This window comes from Muscardinus avellanarius, assembly GCF_963383645.1.
Source record: "Muscardinus avellanarius genome assembly, chromosome: 18".
NCBI lineage: Eukaryota > Metazoa > Chordata > Mammalia > Rodentia > Gliridae > Muscardinus > Muscardinus avellanarius.
In genome coordinates, this window is record NC_137804.1 from 11,537,368 (window position 1) to 11,560,593 (window position 23,226).

The 23,226-nt window shown below is 38.6% G+C and overlaps 1 protein-coding gene across 5 annotated transcripts in view; it reads right to left on the minus strand.

The window, feature by feature from the left end:
• RBMS3 (RNA binding motif single stranded interacting protein 3) overlaps positions 1 to 23,226 on the minus strand; it is a gene marked incomplete at its 3' end in the record, with an annotated part of 718,132 nt that overhangs the window by 491,959 nt on the left and 202,947 nt on the right. The window lies entirely within an intron of this gene.

A 23,226-nucleotide genomic window follows, 5' to 3' on the forward strand; every position in this document is an offset into this window, starting at 1 on the left:
AATCCTAAATAAAACAAAAAAGTTTAAATGTGATCTCATATGACAGATCTTCTCTCATTCGACCTCAGCTCTCCTCTCACCAACACACGAACCTCGACTCTTGCTAGGACTCATTTTTTTTTTCTTCTTTAAAAATGAGAAGCTACCTATATCAAGTCTTCTGGTTCAACCAACCTTCACATCTTTGGGAATCCAGGTCTTAGGCTCCAGAGGCAATGTAGTATAGGAGACAAAAGAATATACTGTGGCCCCGCTGTGCCCTGGCTCAAATCTCAATTCAGTATATCTTCTCAGGATATATTAGGTTGGTTGGTCATACATATTATTTACACCATTCTGCCATCTATAATACTATATACATCCACTCATTTAACTAATGGTTTAGGTTATTATTTATTTGCAATGATGTCAATCTATGTATAAATATAGACGATAGGGAAACTATTGTCTTCCTTACGAAGTTGCTGTGAGAGCTTAATAGGGTGACCTGCCGATAGTGACTGGTAGAGGAAGTGCTCATTAAACATGAGCTTTTCATCCAATTATGCTCTTCCTGTTTTCTGTTATGGAATGCCAGTCCTTGGCATTCTCAGAGGTAGATGAGACATTAAAAGAGGATAAAGGTTCCATCTCAATGACAGCTTAAAACATTACTACTTAGACTGCCCAAGTTTCCCACTAACAAGTTTGGCGGGTAAATTTAGTTGCTACAGGATAATTCACACTTGCATTTTGTATTGCCGTGTTTAATGGGAGGGATTTCACTAGCTAGGTCCTCTCTGTAACTATTCACATAACTCCATATGTTTAAAACATTTTTGCTTGCTTAGTGTTACCAAAGTGCCTAGTACTTCATGCCTGGTTCCAGATATACTTATTACTCCAACTACTCCCCCCCCACACACACACATTTTTTTCTCATCTTACAATAAACACATACACAACTCTCTTTCAAATTTTTGCTTCATTGCAAGAATTTGTCATTTTGGAAAATAAAAAGTGAAATAATATATTTGAGCAGTCTGTTTGTGAGCAGACAATGACTCACAGATGATACCAATAAAATGAATGTAGGGTTCACTAAGTTTGGGCTCTTCGGGTAAATTCAAATTTTCAAAATTTATGAACAGAGTAAAAAGAAATATTTCTAAAACTAAAACATTTTAGATTAAAAAACAGAGAAATAAAATGAACTATACACATCAGGCATAGAACTCCTTAAGAAAATATCCTTGATTGGTTTCTTTTTTTTTTTTTTTGCAACTGTCAAAATACTTTATGAACAATACATTTTATTTTAAACATAAAGCATTGCTATATTATCAATGTCATTTATTTCCAAATGTTTAAGTTTTGGACTTCTATCTTTAAAATACAAGAGATTTTAAAAGACTGTATAATGATGTATTCCACATAATATTCTACTATGAAAATAAAAAGTGAGTTCTAAAGCCACTTCTTGAAATACAAGTGTCTTCAAAGGTAAACTTCAGCTCTATCTTTTAAAGATGAAACTGAAATTATATTTTACAGTGAATTACACCTCACAAAGGGACTCTTGACCTATGGTATGCATATTGTCCCACCGTATCAATACTGCAAGAATATTCTCTACTTAATTCCAAGCGGTATGTGTCAAAAGTGGCTACCACTGTATTACAAAAAAATAAAAAGAGTCATTTGTATTCCTATGGAAGGCATCTGAGAGTATTTTAGCAAGCAACATTTTCTCTAAAAGAATAAAAAAGGAAAATCATGTTATGTCCCAGAAATTGCTATAATACATTATACATGAAAAGGCACACATTGAGAAGTCACACACACATGCACACACTCTAGGTGACACGCGCCAATAGTTCAGAATCACAAAACAATTGAACGCAGCTCTGAGCACTGGGCCCAGGCTCTCCTCTGACTGGAGCTATAGGAATCCCACCCCTTGGCTTTGGCAAAGCATCCTGCATGGGCAGTTATTCCAGAGCTAGAATATACTTTGAACAACTCAAGAAGGTACTTAATGGGCCACTGGCTATATAGTTCATATCTGAACTCTCACAATGGCAAATAGGTACTTTCTGCATGACTGGCTCTGTATTCTTCATGAACTGCAAAATCAACAGCAGATGTAGGTAAATAAAGTTGAGGTTATTTTTTAAATAACAAACCCAAACCACTATTAAAAGCAAAACTCAGCCATGTGAGATACCTGGGAAGAATTGTATTAAGTTTCTCTTACTGTTTCCCTGTTGTTTTTTGTCTACATGCCCTGATAGAGTAAAAATTACCGTCCAGATGAAAAGCATATTCTTAATACACTCTGAATGAAAAAAAAGGAAAATATTTCTGATGTAAAAGTTAATACGAAACATGTATTACTTTGCTTACTTACTCTCCTCCTTTTCTAGGATTTAGAAGACTAAAGCTCTCATAAAGTCTGTCCTCAGCTTTGCTACCCATGGGTGGAAAGGAAAATATGACATTAGAGAGAAAACCTGTGACCAAATAAGAGGGGAGCCTGGAAATGGACGTCTGAGCTCTGATCCCAGGCGGCTCCTGGCATCAGAAGCTTTCAGACAAATCCAGTTCACTTCTCCATCCTTTCATTTCCTACAGCAAGAGGTGATAAAATACTATCCACGGTCAACTCTCTTAGAAGTTTGAATTTCTTGGGGAAAAAAATAAATGAACATTTTATACCATCATTTTTTCCTGGTGTAACATATCTCAGACTCTTAATTTTTTCTTTCTTTCTTTCTTTTTCTTGTACTGAGCATGGAATCCAGGAGCATTCTACCTCCACGCTATACCTCCAACTCTATTTTATGTTTTTGTTTTGAATCAGGGTCTCACTAGCTTGAGAGACTCATTATGTTGATGAAGTTGTCCTGGAACTTGTGATCTTCCTGTCTCATCCACTCAAGTACTTTGGTTGCAAATATGTTCCACCAAACCCAGCATAGCTAAGATTCTTTTTGACATTAAATATGTAAATCCATATTCTATTTACATATTTCCAAGATTCAAAGATGCTCAGTCTCCAAACACATCCGGGTCTTTATATTCTCAGAGTACATTTGTAAAGAGTAGCTACTCATATTTTGAGTCTTCATAACTGAATTTTATAAACTCATATGCTGTCTAACATTCCTTTAAAATGCTTTTACCCTGTAGGCGGGCGTGGTATTGTAATCCCCTCGCTTGGGAGGTGGAGACAGGAGGATCCCGCTGGTTCAAAGCCAGCTTCCCTGGCTTAAGAGACCCTGTTTCCAAGTAAAAATATAAAATAGGTCTGGGATTGAGGCCTGGAGGTAGAAGGGTTTCCAGGAACCCTAGTACCACCAAAAAAATAAAATAAATAAATAAATAAAATGAAATACTTTTACCCTAGCCAGGCGTGGTATCTTATGTGTGCAATTCCAGTATTTGGGAGGTTGAGACAGGAGGACTGCAGAGGTGACGGCAGCCTCAGCAATAGATTCTCAGCAACCTAACAAGATTGTCCTTCAGAGCAAAATATAAAAAAGGACTGGGGGTGTACCTCAAAGATAGAATACCTGGGATTAATCCCCAGTAACACACACACACACACACACACACACACACACACACACACACACACACACGGAGGGAGGGACTGGGGTGGAGGGGAGAGAGAAAGAAATACTTTTACCCTAACTTGTTAGTACAGGTTTTGCATTTAATTTTTTAGAGACATAGCCAGATCTTTTCTGGCATTTATTCTTAGTCTTAAACAGCATCTGAATCAAACTATATTTGTTGATACACTTGATTATTCCATATACCAGCCTAATTTAAACTAATGGCATCTTTTATTTTCCAAAGTTGAAGAGAAAATAAGAGCTATTATGGGTCTACTCTTCATGAATTATGAAGACATCAAATTGGTGGAATATTTCTATAAAGAATTTATTTTTAAGCCCTATGCTGAATCACCCACTGTGTATATTAATTCAAAAAATACAGGCAGACACTGAAAATAGTCTCCGCAGTCAATTAACTCTCAGCTAACTCATTCTTCACATGCCTTCTATATTGATACCAGACTAGAAAAAGGTATCACATTTATTTAATGGATGAAACATTATCCTTTTAGCAAATGTGGTTGTTTGCCTACCTCTCGATGGCTCATTCATTCTTAGACATCCGGTGATGCTAATGGAGCAGATCTGTAGCTGTGGGGACCCCGCTGGAATGTGGTGGGGCTCTCCCTCTGATGGGCCACATCAGTTAGCTTTCATCCTCAAGTCCACAGCCGAAAATACTCTGAAGTATTAACTAATTTCAGTCTACAAGGAATTGTCAAGGTCCTGCATCACAATAATGGCTGAAGTGCTTCCCTCTCAAATTAACATGCTGAAATATTCACTTCCAGTTCATCAGAATGCAATTATACTGGGAAGCAGGACCCCTTCCTTCCTTCCTTCCTTCCTTCCTTCCTTCCTTCCTTCCTTCCTCTCTGTTTCTCTCTCTCTCCCTCTCTTCTGTGTCTCTGTCTCTGTCTCTCTCTCTTTCTCTCTGTCTCTCTCTCTCTCTTTCTTTTGTTCCTTTTTTTTTTTCTTTTTTGCTACTGGAGATTGCGCTCAAGGACATTCTACCTCTGAACAATACCCCCAGCCTTTTTTATTCTATTGTATTTATTGTTTTGTGGTGTGTGTGTGTGTGTGTGTGTGTGTGTGTGTGTGTGTTTTACGGGGAATAGAAACCAGTGGCCTTCTACCTCCAGGCTACATTCCCAGAACTATTTTAAATGTTATTTGGAAACAGCGTCTTACTAAGTAGCTGAGGCTGGCTTCGAAATTACAATTCTCCTGTCTCAGCCTCCCAAATACTGGGATTACAACCATGTGTCACCACGCCCAGCTGTCTTCTTTTCAAAACAGGGTTTCACTATGTTGCTAAGGCTGATTTTGAACCTGTGATCCTCCCATCTCAGGCTTCCAGATACTGGGTTTACAAGTGTGTGCCACCAATGAAGTCATTTTAGTGAGCATGAATCCGATGGAATTGGCATCCTCATGTGCAGGGACAGCCGGGAAGGGAAGATACATGGAGACCCAGGCAGGATACAGCCATCTAAAAGCCAGAGGCCTCAGAAAATACAATCCTGCCAATACTTGAGTCTCAGACTTCCAGCCTCCAAAAAAAGCAGGAGATAAATGGTGGTTAAGCCACTGTGCTACTTTGCTATGGCAGGTCCGATAAATAGACAAAATAATCTCTTCTTCCAGGGCCATACTCCACTTTTATTTATTTATTTTTTGTTGTTGTTGTTGTTTGGTGGTACTGGGGTTCCTGGAAACCCTTTTACCTTGGGCATACACTCCCAGGCCTATTTTTAAACTTTTTAATTTATTATTTATTTATTTATTTTTATTTATTATTATTATTATTATTATTATTATTATTATTATTATTATTATTATTATTGTGGTACTGGGGTTTCTGGAAGCCCTTTTACCGCTTGGCTACACTCCCAGACCTATTTTTTATATATTTTTATTTGGAAACAGGGTCTCTTAAGCCAGCACGGCTGGCTTCAAACCTGCTCAATCCTCCTGTCTCCGCCTCCCAAGCACGGGGATTACAAGCGTGCACCACCACGCCCGGCTAAACTTTTTTAAATTTGGAAACAGGATCTCTTAAGCCAGCGCAGCTGGCTTTGAACCTGTGTGATCCTCCTGTCTCTGCCTCCCAAGCACAGGGGTTATAAGCGTGCACCACCATGTCCGGCTAATACTCCAGTTTTAAATGCTTTGCTCAATGATTCTGTGCTTGGCCTATTACTAGGATATTCAACCTCTTCTCCATCTAGCATTTATGTATGATAAGAGATGCTAAGAAATATCACAAGTACCACCCAGAGCAGAGGACTACTACTCAGGAAACTGGCCCTGGGTTTTGTGTTCTGGACAGTCTTTTTCCACAAGGTATAACCAAACTCTTAAATAATGAATCCAATCAAGTCAATTTCACAAGTCTATCATACAAATTTAATATTCATCTTGGTTAAAACATAAAATGAGAGTATCTACAAAGAAGAATTGGAGAAAAGTTCTTAGAAGAAGAAATGTTTGGAAAAAGGGCTAGTGTGTGTGTGTGTGTGTGTGTGTGTGTGTGTGTGTGTATTAGGAATTGAACCCCGGAACATTTATATTTTACTTCTGAACTATGACTCCAATCCCTCTTTGATGTTTTTTGCTTGGAGATAGGGTCTCGCTACTTTGCTGAGAATCTTGTTAGTTTCAGAGGCTAGCCATGAACCTATGATCATACTGTCTCAGCTGCCCAAGTACTACGACCACAAGCATGCATTACCACACCCAGCTCAAAGGGACAATAATTTATTTTATTTATTTTATTTTGCAGTACTGGAGATGGAACCCAGTGGCATTGTTCCTCCGAGTGACACCCCCAGTCCTATTTTTTAATCTTTTTTTTTTTTTTTTGAACCAGGGTCTCATTGAGTTGTGAAGGGCTTTGCTAAGTAACTGAGGCTGTCCACGAATGGATCCTCCTGAATGCTGGGATTACAAGCATGTGCCACCACACCTGGCTTCAAAGGGACAATACTTTGGCAATCAGAAATGCTCTTTATCTTAAAGACAAAAAAAAAAAATGCAATTCTTAAAAAACGTTTCTGGCCAGGCGTGGTGGCGCACGCTTGTCATCCCCGCGCTTGGGAGGCAGAGACAGGAGGATCGCGCAGGTTCGAAGCCAGACGCGCACGCTGGCTTAGGAGACCCTGTTTCCAAAATAAAAATGTAAAAAAAAAAAATAGGTCTGGGAGTGTAGCCCGGAGGTAGAAGGGCTTCTAGGAACCCCAGTACCACCAAAAAAAAAAAAAAAAAAAAAAGTTTCTTTTGGCAGGTTAGGGTACTGCTATTTAGCAAATTATATTTTCATGCTACCAGTAGGTTCACCAGAATCTTAGGGGCTGAACTGCTTCACTTCAAGATTTGACCTACTCTAAGAAAAATGCTTCTCAGACTTTAATGTGCACCAGGGTGTCTTAGAGGACTTGTTAACGCAGATCACTGGGCCTGTCCCTGGAAATTCTGACTCAGTAGATGTGAAGTGGGCCCGGAGAATGTGCCTTTCTAACAAGGTCCCAGGTGAGTCTGATACTGCTGCTGATGCTTTTAGAACTACAGTTCCCAAACATCAGCGCAAAGTGCAAAGTCTGATTTGCAAACTCCAGAGATTCGAGGCGCTTGCTACAGACATCAGGAGCCACTTTCAAAACTGCAAACATTTCTTTTGTTAAAATAACACCCCAGATTTTTAAAAAGGCTCGTTTTGTTTTCCAGAGTTCTCGCTAATAATGTTCATCATTTATCTAAACAATGACAACTTGCAATTCAAGTAAACTTGTCTTGCCATCCTCTTTCAGATACCTTTTAAGAAAGGAAGCCAAAGAAAATATAGGTAATAGCTATGTGAATTTCTTCATCTAAAACAACTAGCTGATAGTATACATATTTTTCAAAAGACTAGGAATGGAACCACCTTATGACCTAGTGATAGATAGCCACTTTTTTGGGTATCTATCCAGAATAACTAAGTCAGGATACTAGAGTGATACATGCGTACTCATATTTATGGCAGCAACAATTCACAATAGCCAAGTTACAGAACCTGGAACCAGCCTAGGTATCCATCAATAGGCAAATGGATAAAGAAAAGGCGGTGTGTGCACACAACCAAGGTTTACTTGGCCATAAAGAAGGACAAAATGGTATCACGTGCAAGAAAAGTGATGGAATTGAATGTCATCCTGTTAAAGAAAATGAGATTCAGAAAGCCAAGGGTCATATGTTTTCTCTCATATGTGGAAACTTGATTTAAAAAAAATAGGGAAAAGAGAGGATCTTGTGAAAACAGATGGGAGACCAGAAATAAAGAAGAAGGGGAGACTGGGGGTAGGGCAGAGAAGGGCAGGAAAGGGGAAGGCACTTGGGAATAAAATCCACCAAATTACGTAATGTGTGGGAATGTATCACAGTGAATCCTGATTCTATGTAAATTTACAATCAGTATAAAACCAGAAATAAATAAAATAAAACAACTAATTGATAACTAATAGTTTAGAGGAATCAGAGTGCTAATCTAGCGAGATATCTGGCAACAGATAATGATTTGTTACTGGTTAGTGTCTTTACAGGCTCTTTAATCAGAAATGTATATAAACCTGGAACAGATGTAGCAAGCATAAAGTGCCTATTTCCAATTTCTTAATGCAAAAGAAAAATCACTAAATTGCTAGATCTTACAGTTAGTCACTCTCAGGCTGTACTTGAAAGTTATGTATTTGGGTTACATAGCTGGGCTAGATAGCCCGCCATCTTGGAAAAAGATTGTTGTAAAGATATTTCCATGCAAAGATGGATAGAGATCACATCCACCTGGGTATAATTCTGCAAGGGATCACAGCACGTTTTAGCACATTTAGTATTGTTTCATATCTGGTCAACTAATGTCAAAAGACAAAGGACTTTAGAATCAGATACCAGACTTGATCTAAGTTCTAACACCCAATATGACCTGGGAAAACATACTCACCCTCAGCCTGTTTATCCATGGGTATAATGTGGGTATAATCCATGGGTATAATGTGATTAATATGCCCTAATTTTTATACTGGTTATAAACATTAAATAAAAAATAGCTCGAGCCTAGGATGGTGGTGCATGCCTGTAATCCTAGTACTTGGAAGGCTGAGATAGGAGGATTGCAAGTTTGAGGACAGCCTCAGCAACCTAGTGAGACCCTGCTTCCAAAATAAAAAAATAAGATAGGACCACAGATGTAGCTCAGTGGCAGAATGCCCATGAGTTCAATCCCCAGGAAAACACACACACACACACACACACACACACACACACACACACACATCTTGAGTTAAAACTCCTCGCAAAATATATAATATATGAAATTGCTTCTATTCTATTACTAACTTTGCATTATCACCTGTATATTCACCGTATAGCATAGAAAATGGTCAGGTATCAATATCCCTTGGCCATTTGATGGAGCCAATTCGATGTTCAGGGAAGCATCCTGAGGTAGCGCATGTTTTGACTTATCATGGTGTCACATGGATACACCACATCAATTTTCAGTCTGCTCTCCACTGGCTCAGGCTCCTGGCAGAACCTGGTTTCTAGCCCAGCCTCCTCTCTGGCTTGGCCACTTTAGCATCTGCGCTATCCCCGAGATGTGTTTGCCTCCCAACCCTCCCCTGCTGTCTATAACTCTATATTAATTACCCAGTTCAACTCTAGTCTCTATTTCCTCCTTTCCTGGCCATCAGCCAAGAAAATCACTGTACCTGGCTGACCACCACTTGTCCCCGGCACTCCTCAGTCTTGGTCCTCATCTCTGTCCACTCCTCATTCATTCCTGCATGGAAGATTTTGAACAGTCCTACACTCCCCTGGGCCATTTTGTTTTGCCAAAGCCCAATCTTGTTGTATCAGTTCCCAAGGTCTTCTGTAAGTGGCGTTTACATTCCGGATGCTTTAAATGCCTGTCAGGAATCCCTGCGTCTCTATTTCAAGCCTAACAACCGCTCCAATTCATTCCATTGGCACCCACTTTTCTCACACTTCCCCTGGGCCAGCTGTTCCAACTGCTCTGCATATATCAAGTCATATTCATCACAGAAACTCCATGAGGTAGGGTGTGCCTAGAGCTACACTGAAAGACAAGGACACTCAGCCAGGGATGTCTTTAGTGACCTTCTCAAGGTTACATGAGCAGGAAGTAGAAAAAGCCATATCGAGTCTCTCTCGGAAGCCTGGCTTCAGCTTTCAAGTTCTGTCCATACTTCTTTTTTTATTTCTTTTTTTTCTTTTATGCAGTACTGGGAATGGAACCCAGGGGCATTCTACCTCCAAGCTACACCCCCAGCCCTACTTTTTAATCTATTTTATTTTATTTTTTGTGGATCTGGGGATGGAACCCAGGGACATTCGACCTCCAAGCTACACCCCCAGCACTACTTTTTAATCTTTTTAAATTTTATTTATTTATTTTTTTGTGGGTCTGGGGATGGAACCTAGGGGCATTTGACCTCCAAGCTACAGCCCCTGCCCTATTTTTATTCTTTATTTTTTGAAACAGGGTCTCACTAAGTTACAGAGGGCTGAGGCTGTCCGCGAACCATGATCCTCTGGTCTCAGCCTCCCAAATGAAGAGATTCCAAACATGAGCCACCACACCCGGCTCTGCTAACACTTCTATGAGCTGCCTCTCAGCTCTATGAACCAGCCCTCCTTTCTATCTCAAAGCAAAAGACACTGCCTCTCTCTCCTCTCTCCTCTCTCCTCTCTCCTCTCTCCTCTCTCCTCTCTCCTCTCTCCTCTCTCCTCTCTCCTCTCTCCTCTCTCCTCTCTCCTCTCTCCTCTCTCCTCTCTCCTCTCTCCTCTCTCCTCTCTCCTCTCTCCTCTCTCCTCTCTCCTCTCTCCTCTCTCCTCTCTCCTCTCTCCTCTCTCCTCTCTCTCTCTCTCTCTCTCTCTCTCTCTCTCTTTCCCCCAATCAGGATTCAGTCCTGTGATGACTATGCCCTGTTTCTTTTTGCATCACCTCTATCATTCAGAAATGTGTACTTTTGACACAGTGCTCTTGCCTTTTTGCCTGCCCTTAAACATTTACAAATCCAAGGGACAGGGTGGCCCGTGCCTATACTTTCAGTATTTAGGAAGCTGAGACAGGATAACTGCAGGTTTGAGGATATACTCAGAAACTTAGGGGGACCCTCAGCAACTTGGCAAGACCCTGTTTCAAATTAAAAAACAATAAAATGGGTCTGGGAGAAGAATGTCCCTGGGTTCAATACTCAGCACCAAAATGCAACAAAAACAAGCGAGACTAAGCAAACAAATTTTAAAACCCTGGTCTTCTACACATTTGGACACCATCAGGCTTTTCTCTGTGCTCTCAGACTTTTCTGAATGACTGCTTTACTTACACTAATCCTTTCTTTCCATTTATTCTAAGTTTCATCCATTCTATTGTTAGACTTGTCTTGAATAAGTTTTTCACGTGTGATGTTTCCTTTCTATCACCTCTTTCTTTCCACCATTTAATTTCTGTTTCATTTCTAAATATAGGACTCTCTCTGCTGGACCTATGCTTTGAAAAGTAGCCAGTAACTTCTTAATAAATAAAACAATCAGTTATCATTGTCCTGGGCTTCTCACCACCACTGGATCTCCTTGAATACCTTCCTACAGAAACTCTCTCTTGGGTTCTACATATTACATTGACCTGGTATCTAGATAGATGGAAAGATAGATTCCAGAGTGCCTACTTTGATTTGAAGGCAATCTTGATTTTGATATCTAATAAAGATATAGATATGTATCTACATAGATAAATATATATGTATATATGTGTGTATCTATTTATTTACTCTAAGAGGGAAATTCTCTAAAGTTCATGATGTACATTAACAAACATATCAAAGTCAATTACTAAGCTAAATATGAGAAGAAAGGAGGGGTAGGAAATGGGGCAGGAATTGGGTAAGGATTAATTGGGTTCCGTGTGCATGTATGTTTCTACCACCTTGTACTTCATTAAGATGCTTGACTACAATGCACCAATAAAAGATTTTTTTTAAGAATATGCATTTTTCTTTGTTTTCAAAACTTCTCCTTCTCCAGGTTCTATAAAGTATGTGCCTATCAAATCTTAATCAAATTCTCAGTCCACTTGTATTTTGGTACTACAGGATCTATTAGGCTGATAATTCTCAGAACCTGGTGTACATCAAAATCATTTGGATGGATTTTTATAACTCCGGGGCTGCGAGCCCAGAGTTGCTGATTCTGTTTGCCTGGATGGGACACAAGATCTGATCGGAGGACCCTGGGATGAAAACTCTTGCACTGGACCTCTCCTTCCTCACCAGCTTTGAACTTTTCCATGTTTCACTCACATATTTTCTTCTTTAGATCCCCCTTCACCCTCGCCCCTCAGTCCTGGACCTGCAAGTAGAGCTATCAGACATTTCCCCTGGGATGTGTAATGTTCATCTCAAATGACCCAGCAGAGGTGAACTCACCAGCTTCCTCTTCCTAACTCTCTGAAAACGTGCCCACAGCAGAAGCCTATCAGGTACAGAAATGGGCACAGGATGAAGATTACCACTGGTCCATGAGAAGGGCCACCTGCTCTGGGCTTTGCCATTGCTACTGTGAAAGAACCCTATCCCCGTGTTTCCAGAGCTTCTAATTTTTTTGAAGGCAATCTTAATATTTAGGCAAAATAGCCCAATTTTTCAAAGTTGGTTTGGAAATTTTTTTCAACAATGTAAAAGCCAAAATAAAACAGACTTTCTAGGTAGACTGACTCTGAAGACTGTGAGTTTGTGCCCTTGGCAATGATGTTTTCTAATCTCTTTCTAACTAATGCAGGCCTTTCAAAGATACACTGCATCTTCTGATGTCCTTGACCACCAGGTATTTTTCTCACATCTAAATACTGGCGGGGCCCACAGTCTGTATAAAATCACCTAGCACTGCATTTAAAGTTCTTACTAGCCAGGTGTAGTGGTGCACGCTTGTAATCCTAGCGCTGGGAGACTGAGACAGGAGGAACATAAAGGTTTGAAGCCAGCCTCAGCTACTTAGTGAGGCTCTCAGCAACTTAGTGAAACCCTGCTTCCAAATACAGTATAAAATAGGTCTGGGAGTATAGCCCGGAGGTAGAAAGCCCCTGAGTTCCACCCCCAATATCACACACACACACAAAAAAAAAAATAAAAGTTCTTACTATTTTATATTATCTTTCCCCATAAAATTGTATTTTCAACCAGACATTTAGCTGGGTTGCAGATACTATACTGGTTATTCCCAATATATCTCGTATAGAATCTGTGCATAGTAAACTTATATTATTATATATATTATATAACTCATATATATGTATAAACATATTTATATATACATATATATATATCACATATGACTTATCATATATGACCCATATATATAAAATATGACCCATATATTAAAAAATTGGACCAGTATATTTATACATGTATCATAAATGACCTATATAAATGGGTCATTTACATGGAGCTGACATTTTATAGATTAGAATAGATAGTTGGATTACTTATACACACACACACACACACACACACACACACACACACACATTTGTACCAGCAACTGAGCATCTGTTATATAAGAATGCATTAGATATATTATTCCAAATTGTCATATTTACCTAATAATTATTTTTATTTTTTAGATTTCTTTACTGGCACATTTTAATTATATAGAATAATGAGTTTTATTATGGCTTACTAATACATGTAAATAAAATATTCTAATAATATCTACCCTCCCATACCTTCCTTCCTCTCCTCTCCCCCATCTCCTTAGCCCTATCCTCTTCTCTAATTGAGTCACCATTGTTTGTTTTCCTAGATTCCACATATGAGAGAAAATATGTAATACTTATCTGCATTTGAGTTATCCTGTTTAACATTACAATCAAAGATTAAAATATAAAGTTTGGTATAACAGGTGACTTGTCCAAGGTCATAGAGCTCTTAACAAAACTTTCCTCAGATTTCAAATCAGGCCCATTTGACTGCAAAATCTTCTACATCTAGTGAAAAATTCCAGATTAAAGTCAGTCCTCTGGCCAGTCAAGAGGCTACACAACTGTCTAGTGTTTCAAATGTGGGTCAGCATTAGGCCCCTCACAGAGAGGTAAAGGACCACCGGCGGGAAATGACGGAACTGAACGTTCACCAGCGACCGTTGGAACCAACTTCTAAGGAAATTTATTTTTTAAAGGAGTTCAAGACGTTACAACAAAATTCTTTCAGGCATTCTCTAGTATAACGTCATGGTATATCCTACATGAACTGAAGGCAAAATGCAATGAAAAATACATCTTTGTAGCAGATTTGTATTTGCTCCTTGGAGAAGACATTAGCTCTCAGATTGGCAAATCCTGACATCACCTAGAGCCTCCGTAGTAGTTAAGACCACCAAATGTGCAGCTGCTGTAGCCATGATGCCACTGAGCCGCATTCTAACCTCTTCTAAGGGTGTTTTTGCCTGTACCCTCAGCTTCCTTATTACAGCTTAACTGACATCTCTGTGAAGTCTTTCTTCTTTTTCAAGTAGTGTGTACATACACGGACATGCACACACACACACACACACACAAACATGGAATTATACCATCAATTGAGCACCTGCTACATGATTCGACATAGATTTTTTTAATTCTCATATTCACCTATTAAGTTGATTTTATTATTTTCATGTATGAAGACTAAAAATTAAAGTTTTATATATAAAGTTGCTTGCCCAATCCTGATCTAACAGTGTATTTCTGTTAGCGATCCCATTAGATTATGCATTGTATCTATGATAAAATGTGATATGTTATCTCTTATTGTATTATGCTGTACTGCATTGTATGTTTTCTTATCCCAATATTGAAGTGGTATTCTTCTAGGGTAGAGTGCCAATCTTATTTTTTGTTATATCCCTGATCTTACATACAGGGCTTAATGAATGTTATTTTGAGAGGATGAATAAATGAGTAAATATGTAATTTCATTCGTTTTTATGGCTGAATACAACTGCATTGCTATGTCATTTGCAGGAAAATAAACGGGACTGGAGAGCATTATGTTAAGCAAAATAAGCAATATTTCGAAAGTCAAGGGTCATGTGTTTTCTCTCATATGTGGAAGCTAAAGAGAAAAAGAAAAAAAAGGAGAGGCAGATCTCATGAAAATAAAAGAAAGACCAGCAGGAAGGAAGACCAGGAGGAGGGAAGAGGAAAGGAAAAGTAGAGGTACTGAGAAATGAACGGGATCAAATTATATTACGTGCATGTACAAATATGTAACAGTGAGACCCACTTTTACATATAATTATAATGCACCATTATAATAAAGGTAATATCTGTGACAATGAGTAAATGCCTTATATCACACCCCTAAAATCAGAATGAGCAATTAGGATGGTAGGAGAGGCAGGTATATCTAGGCACAAATCTATCTCCCACAAAGTGGCAAATAGATATCCTACCAATAATGAAACATTGCTTTTTATATGTTACTTTGAGCACATTTACTTTATTTCATCCCACAAGACAGTGAGCTATAACATCTCAAGGGCCAAATTGAGAGATAGTTTTAAAGTCTTTATTAGAGAATATTTTATGGAATTGTACTATTTGAAAGCCACAAAGACAGCCAAAAGGAAAAAAATAACTTGAAACTACTAAGGAACAATTTCTTATAGTACACAAACTGCTGCGAGCTCTTACCAGGTTTTTCCTATTGGTATAAGTAATGAATGCAAAGAACTCAAGTGTGAATGTGCCAGGGAGATTCTTCTATGAAGGAATGACAGTCATGAGCTCTCTTTGGAATCTTTCTGAGCTTTGTAACATTTAAAAACACACTCCTGTGATTAAGTTATACAAGAGTGAAGCTATTTCAAAGAATCAGAAGTTTCAAGGAGCAGAAATAGACAGAGCTGTGTAGTGTGGAAAGAAGAATTTGGGTGAAGGTAATTTTCACTTTTTTAATGCTCACACATACAAAAAGAAGAAAAGATTAAATCAAACCTAACTTTAATCTAAAATAACCTCTTTTGCTTAATTACAAAAACACATAAAACAAAGTATCCAAGTGGAAGAAAGACAGGCATTTTAATCAATACATCAATATCTCTGTATTAAATTTTGAGAAGCATATTGGATAAAACTGCTCTTTGTCACCAAAAAATATCAGTAGTTGTGGAACTGTAGCGAGACGCCCATTGTCCAGTGCATGTACAAATAATTCATAATAAGAAAATCAGTGGTGCAATTCAATTACCTCTGTGAAAATCAATGGCTTTCAAGGCTCTGAATTATACAAAGAACATTCAGAATTATATGTAAAATATGTGTAACTCTCTCAATGGGCAGGTGAGAAAATCTAATCAAAGACTACGTGCTAACCATTCCAGCTTAAAGATAGGCTGATAGCAGATATTCAGAAACAGTAGTTGCTGGGGGTGAAGCATAATCTTTTGATTGCCTAGTGGTCAGAAAATTCAGGCTGACGCAGTAATTAGATGCTATAAAATATCAGCAAGAAAGAGTAGACTGCAAAGTGTGTGAAATACTGCCCCAAATCAGGGCATTTGTAGTTATTTGTCTCATTTCTTCCATGACTGCAGGTGTACACAATCCCCTGAGGACATTCCTTTCTTTCCAGGGGGTATTTTACATGACAAAGAACACTCCTGTGGCCTGTGTTTAGATTTTGCCACTCAGGAAGGTCACAGGTCAAGGGAAAAATGCAAGAAAAATTCAGTTGATCCCACACACACTGGGTAAAAATATCTTCTTATGGATTCTTCTAAGGCACATAGATATAAGTCTCTAACTCCCCACATGATGCTCTTGATATGCGATACCTCTACTCTCAGGACCTCAAGCCCTGTTTTCATTCTTTCTTGAAATACCCATGTGTTATCTCATACATACAGGGAAGCTAGGGATTAATTCAGATGCCAGTGGGACTTTAGATAAGGGGAGATCAACTCCAGTAGAGGTGGTCTAGGGGAAGGAGCGGGGAGAGGGGAATCAATGAAGGAATCATTTTCATTGATGCTATGTATATGCGTGAGAGTACGGATGTCAATCTCAGGATCCTGAACTGGGGACGAAGCTGGAGAAAGCTGCCAAGTACTGTGTGCTTGGATATGACCATCACTATGATTTACTTATGAGACTGTAATGTACCAATAAAAAGTAAAAACAGAAACATGATAACTAATGAACAATGGAAAGGAAGAAAGGAAGAGAGAAAGAAAGAGAGAGAGCGAGAAAGAGCAGGGCATGGTGGTGCACGCTTGTGATCCCCGCGCTTGGGAGGCAGAGACAGGAGGATGGCGCAGGTTCGAAGCCAGCCGCGCGCACTGGCTGAGGAGACCCTGTTTCCAAATAAAAATGTAAAACTAGGTCTGGGAGTGTAGCCCGGAGGTAGAAGGGCTTCCGGGAACCCCAGTACCACCAAGAAAGAAAGAAAGAAAGAAAGAAAGAAAGAAAGAAAGAAAGAAAGAAAGAAAGAAAGAAAGAGAGAGAAAGATGGAGAGATGGATGGATAGATAGACAGACAGTCCTATGGCTATGAATCTTTGTATTTAAAATTAGATCATACCCATAGTATTTAAGGGGAGGCCCCCACAGTGAATACATACTTAATGCAGAGTATCTGTACCTAGTGCCAACCCTTTGAACATGTGATGGTGAGGCAATGTTCACCCAGAATAAACGGCCAGATGTTCTTCATTGTGGCACCAATAAGGACACATTAAAGCTAATCACTCACTGACAAGTGCATTGCTCTCGATTAATTATTCTTCTGATTTTCTGTATTTAATTGTACCTTAAGAGTCCGTTACAGACGATATTCTCACCACTATACACTTTTCATTATCATACTATTGCTTTGCTCAGCTGGGTTGCAATGTCATCTCAGTGAAAACTCCAAGAATCGTTTTATGTTTTAAAAGGATCCTTCACAATGCTTCATAAGTCTTATTATACTCTCCCAGTCAGTTTCTCTTTTCATTGTCCATCCCATCACTCCCCAGTGTGACCCTTTAAGTCTAAACAAATCTCCTTACTACAAGTGTCTTTGAATGTCTTCTTTGCTATCAGAGAATTCCTTCAGCCGCTGACTTTGTTTTCTCTTTGCTGTTACACTCCTACCTTCCTTTGCTTAACATCAATTCCACTGTCTCCTCCAGAAATATTTCACTCTCCATCTTTCTTTTAGCTGGTTGGTGGCTGTTTCTCTGCCAATATGCTAGGGCCAACCCCTTCACAACACCGGACCCACTCTATGGGCAGCACATATCCAATCCTAAGCATTACTTAAAAACATAAACCATGCTATGTATATCACCCAATCACTACAGAGAATGCTGTTCAAAACTGGTGTTCAAAACTGTTGCATAGGCCGGGCGTGGTGGCGCACGCTTGTAATCCCCGCGCTTGGGAGGCAGAGACAGGAGGATCGCGCAGGTTCGAAGCCAGCCGCGCTTGCTGGCTTAGGAGACCCTGTTTCCAAATAAAAAATGTAAAAATAGGTCTGGGAGTGTAGCCCGGAGGTAGAAGGGCTTCCAGGAACCCCAGTACAACAACAACAACAACAACAAAAACGGTTGCATATGAAGCCGGGCGTAGTGGCGCACACTTGTAATTCCAGCGCTTGGCAGGCTGAGACAGTAGGATCGCGCAGGTTCAGAGCCAGCCTCAGCTACTTAGTGAGGCTCTCAGCAACTTAGTGAGACCCTGTTTCCAAATAACCTATAAAATAGGTCTGGGGGTATAGCCCAGAGGTAGAAAGCCTCTAGGTTCCAACCCCAGTACCACACACAAAAAAAAACTGTTGCATACATAATGACAAATAAGTTAAGCCGATGTAAATAATCAGTTAAAAACATAAACATGAAATAATTTTGTTATACCCACAACATATATTAAGAAGTTTTGTTTCTTTTCGCTGTGTTAATGACTTATACAAAATACATTGTTTACAATACAAGAATGTTCATCAGAAGCCCCAAACTGGAAACAAACCAAATGCTTATGAAAAATGGAATGGGGAGATAGAATGAGATTATTCAAACATCAGAATACCATACCATACTGAAAGCACACCACAGATACAAAGAACAACGTAGATAACTCACCAATGCTGAGCAAAAGATACCAGATAGACAAAGGTGTATACGTTGCATAATTTTATTGATATTAATTAAGGGATTATAAATTAAGAGGCCAGACATTCTTGGAAGTGATTAGTAATTGCAGGGGGTATGAAATATTGCTGCTGAGAGTCATGTTCTGCTCTGTGATCTGATTGCTGGTGAATGGGTATGTTCAGTTTGTGAAAGTATACCAGCCTGTGTCTTGATTATTGATGCCGAGTGCATTTTTCTATCTATTTCATATTTTTCAAACACCCAAAATACAATAGCCTGACGGTAGAAGCTAAAAATAATTTTTAATGAGGAAGAAGCACCCAGACATAAAGAAAAGCATCTTGCCCATCAATCTCCCAGGACATTTTACTCATTTATAAAATTATTTATAAAGTTATTTACAAAGTTATTTATAAAATACTTAAGACTATTTGTCCCCAGTTGAATAAAATGGAAATATACCAAGAAATGTAAAAATTTGAGATAAGAGAAAATTATCAGCCAGCATATTGGATTCTAATGATACAAATACTTTGAAGCACATGGCTATAATCTCAATACTTGAAAAGCTAAAACTGGAGGATTGAGGTCATCCTCAGCAATTTAGTAAGGTCCTTGGGAACTTACTGAGACACTGTTTCAAAACAAAGCCAAAAATAGTGTCAGCTTCAGAGGTAAAATGCCCCTGGGTTCAATCCCCAGTACAAGAAGGAAGGAAGGAAGGGAGGAAAGGAAAGAAAAAAAAGATTTTTTAACATACCTAACATACTTAGAAAAAGTCACTTTAACATAAGATTAATTATATCAATAATAGTTTATTGATATAATTATCAATCTGCCCAACACTCTTTTCTCACCCGAGTAGTGGCATCACATTATGTTGATTACTTTTTATAATGTAGAGGTAATATATTTCATTAATCAGACATAGAAAAGCAGAACTAAAGTGAATAGGACACACACACACACACACACACACACACACACACACACACACAAAATTTCTTCTTGTAAAGAAGCCCAATTCTTTTGCCAGGTGGGTTCCCTTCAAAGCTCCACGATTTTCCCCCACTGGATGATCATGGGTTTCATGTGATGTGGTAGCAGATATAAAATACTCAATGGAATTTCCCAACAGCTGTAATGTATTCTGCTCAGGACCTGGCTTCTCCTTCACTTATCTTAATGCTAACCCTGGGGAAGCCAAAGTAAAAGCGGTTACATTTAGGTAGTTTATACTTTTTATATGCCATGGGAAACTAATTGGTTCCACTTTTCCTTAACATTAAATGTAACGAAAAGCTCATTTCATGCCTATAAAATTGAAATCCGCCCCAAATCTTCATCTGTCCAACATTCTTTTCTCACCTGAGTAGTGACATCACATTATGTTGATTACTTTTTATAATGTAGAGGTAATATATTTCATTAATCAGACATAGAAAAGTGAAACTAAAGAAATTATTCACATTCTTACCAAAGATCTGATATGTAGGTCGGGTGCTTTTTCTAATATTGTTTTTCTTGTATTTTTCACACAACTGTAGTAACACTACAAATAATTTTGTATCAGGCTAGCATTTTCAAAAACTTTCAGCATGACTTCTAAGTATAAACAATGCCCAAAGCGATGTATATAATATAAAATTTCTATTAGTACTGTTAGGAAATTTTAACTGGATATATAATACTTACAATCAGACATAGAGTAAGTGATACTTCTCAGTCGGTGGTTTATAATTGACATATCAAGGACATCTTTACTCTTATTATTTTTACATTTATTCATTTTTGTCTATATTGTTTGTGAATAATTACTAGATACGGAAGAATGCCCTCAGGAATAGACTGGAGATGATTTTTTAATTCATTTCTACTGCCTTTTTTCATTTTGTGTGGTACTAGGGATGGAACCTAGGGACATTCTACCTCTGAGCTACATTCCCAGCCCTATTTTTATTTTTTTTATTTTGAAACAGGGTCTCACTAAGTTGAAGAGGGGCTCACTAAGTAGCTGGGGCTAGCCATGAACCTGCAATTCTTCTGTCTCAGCCTCCCAAGTACTGAGATTGAAAGCGTGCACCACCATGCTTGTTTCCCACTGCCTTTCTGAGTCTGAGTGTGCGATCCTGTATTAGTCATCTTCCCTTTGCAGTGACAAAATTTCTACAATAAACAACAGAAAGCGAGGAAAGGTTTATTCCGGCTCTCAGTTTCAGAGATTCCCGTCCATGGTTGGTTGGTTCTTTTACTTTGGAGCCTGTCAAAAGGCAATGTATTTTGGCAGGAAGTGTGTCTAACGGAGGATGCTACTTTTTTCAAGGTCAGGAAGCAGAGAGACAGACAGGAAGGGTCTAGGGTCCCAATGTCCCCTCGAAGGGCATGTCCTAAAAACCTAACTTCCTCCTACCATGTCCTACCAACTCAATGTTTCAACACCTCCCAATAGGACAAATCTGAGGACTGTAACACAGGGGCCTTTGGGGTACATTCCGCTTCCAAACTATAGCCTAACGTTCCAGGTATGTCATCATGCCAATATATTTCAAAAATATAATAGCATCTACAATTGACATCTACCAACATATATATGTACAGGTTATTTAATAAATGCCCTAAGGAATTTTTTTTTTTTGTAGTACTGGGGATGGAACCCAGGGGCATTGTACCTCAGAGTTACACCCCCAGACCTATTTTTTAGTCTTTTTATTTTTGAAACAGGGACTCAATGAGTTGCAAAGGGCCTTGCTAAGTAGCTGAGGCTGTCTGTGAACTGCGATCTTTCAGCCTCCGCCTCCCGAATGCTGGGATTACAAGTGTGGGCCACCACACCCAGCCCTAAGTATTTTTTGAGTTAATATTTATTAGTTCTTTGTATAAACTGCATTTTTCTTTAAAAAAAATCTGAAAGCATGAAGTTTTTTTGTGTGTATTATATATCCCATTTAGGTTTATCCACACACTTTTGCTTTTGCCACTATAAATATGCTGTTATTAACAATCTCATATGTATTTACCAGTAAAAACTAGAGAAAAGCAGTGGGATTGCAGAAGTGTGCAGAATATGAGTGTTCCCTAATGGTCATCTCACCAGTAGAATCACAGTTCCTCCACAGCCTTACCAAATTTTAATGTGGTGGACTGCTTTAGTATTCCCCAAATAACTTAAAATATTATAATTTTGTCATGTGTCTAGGTTTTATGGATTAATGAATCATGTGTGAATGAAGCTCGAGGGCAAATCTAAATTAGGCAGTTATAAGGCAGGCTTCCATGCTGTTTATGAAGATGTGAAACTTGGAGTCATGAGCCAATTCCACTCTATGGTCTGATTTTTAAAAAGGACAAATATTCGTAATGCCGTGTCTCAGGGTTGTTTTCTAAATTTCAGGCTTAGGAAAAGTTTGTGTGTATTGCGAACATATGTGTGTATCTTTGAATAACATAGGTAAAAATAGAAACTGAAAATGGCTTTATCCAGAAAGCATCTTGTGTGCAGAGTCTGTTCCTTAGAATATCCATCTCTACAGGACTTTAGTCTATTTAAGATATTTACTTTAGGTCTGGAGAAGGCTCTTGTGGCTTCAAAAAACAGATTTCATGTGAAATAAACTAGTTAAGAGAGTACTGAAATAATATGTACAAAATATTCACAGATATTCAAAATCACAAATATTTAACAGTAAACATAAAACTGCTTGTGTTAGCATAGATAGAAAATAAGGGGAATTAAATATGCATTTTTATCAAGTTATTTCTGCAATTATCACACAGATATAGAATTTTGTATACTAAAAAGTCAAGTCCAAATACTACGCAGTTACTGTATTTCACTAAATACTGAGAATAAGCTTCTTAATTTATCCCATATTAGGGGAACTCCAGATGTTGTTTTTTCTAAGAGTAATGGCTACATTTAGAGCTGGGTCTTTCCAGAGGTGACATATGGGTACTATGTGTACTGCTGAAAAAGGTTAAGTTTCACCAAACCACAAGCCTTTAAGGGGGTCTGCCCCACAAAAGCCAGAAAACATGTAGAACTTCTGGCCCACCCTTCTTTTTGGAAACATAGGAAAACTCAAGAATATCAACAACTTAGCATATAAACTGCTGGCAGACTTTTAAGTTCACTTGCAAACCATAAGATCAACAAAAACAGCCCAGTTTATGGGCTCCTTTAGGACCCTGAATTTCCTTCCACTATCGGATATATTTGTGTATGAGACATAGGTGAAATCACTTGGTTGTCCAGAAACAAAATATCCTAAAAACATCAATAGCCTTCCCTGAAAGTTTCAACTTTATCTAAGAAGCAAAGAGTTAAAACATTTTTTTCCCTGCCTGATAAAAGCCGCACCATTCTACGAGTTACCACTGTTATATCTTACAGATTTTTAGAAAGGCCCACATACATTAAATGTTGACTTTTCATGTTTCGTGATCTTGCTGTTCCAAG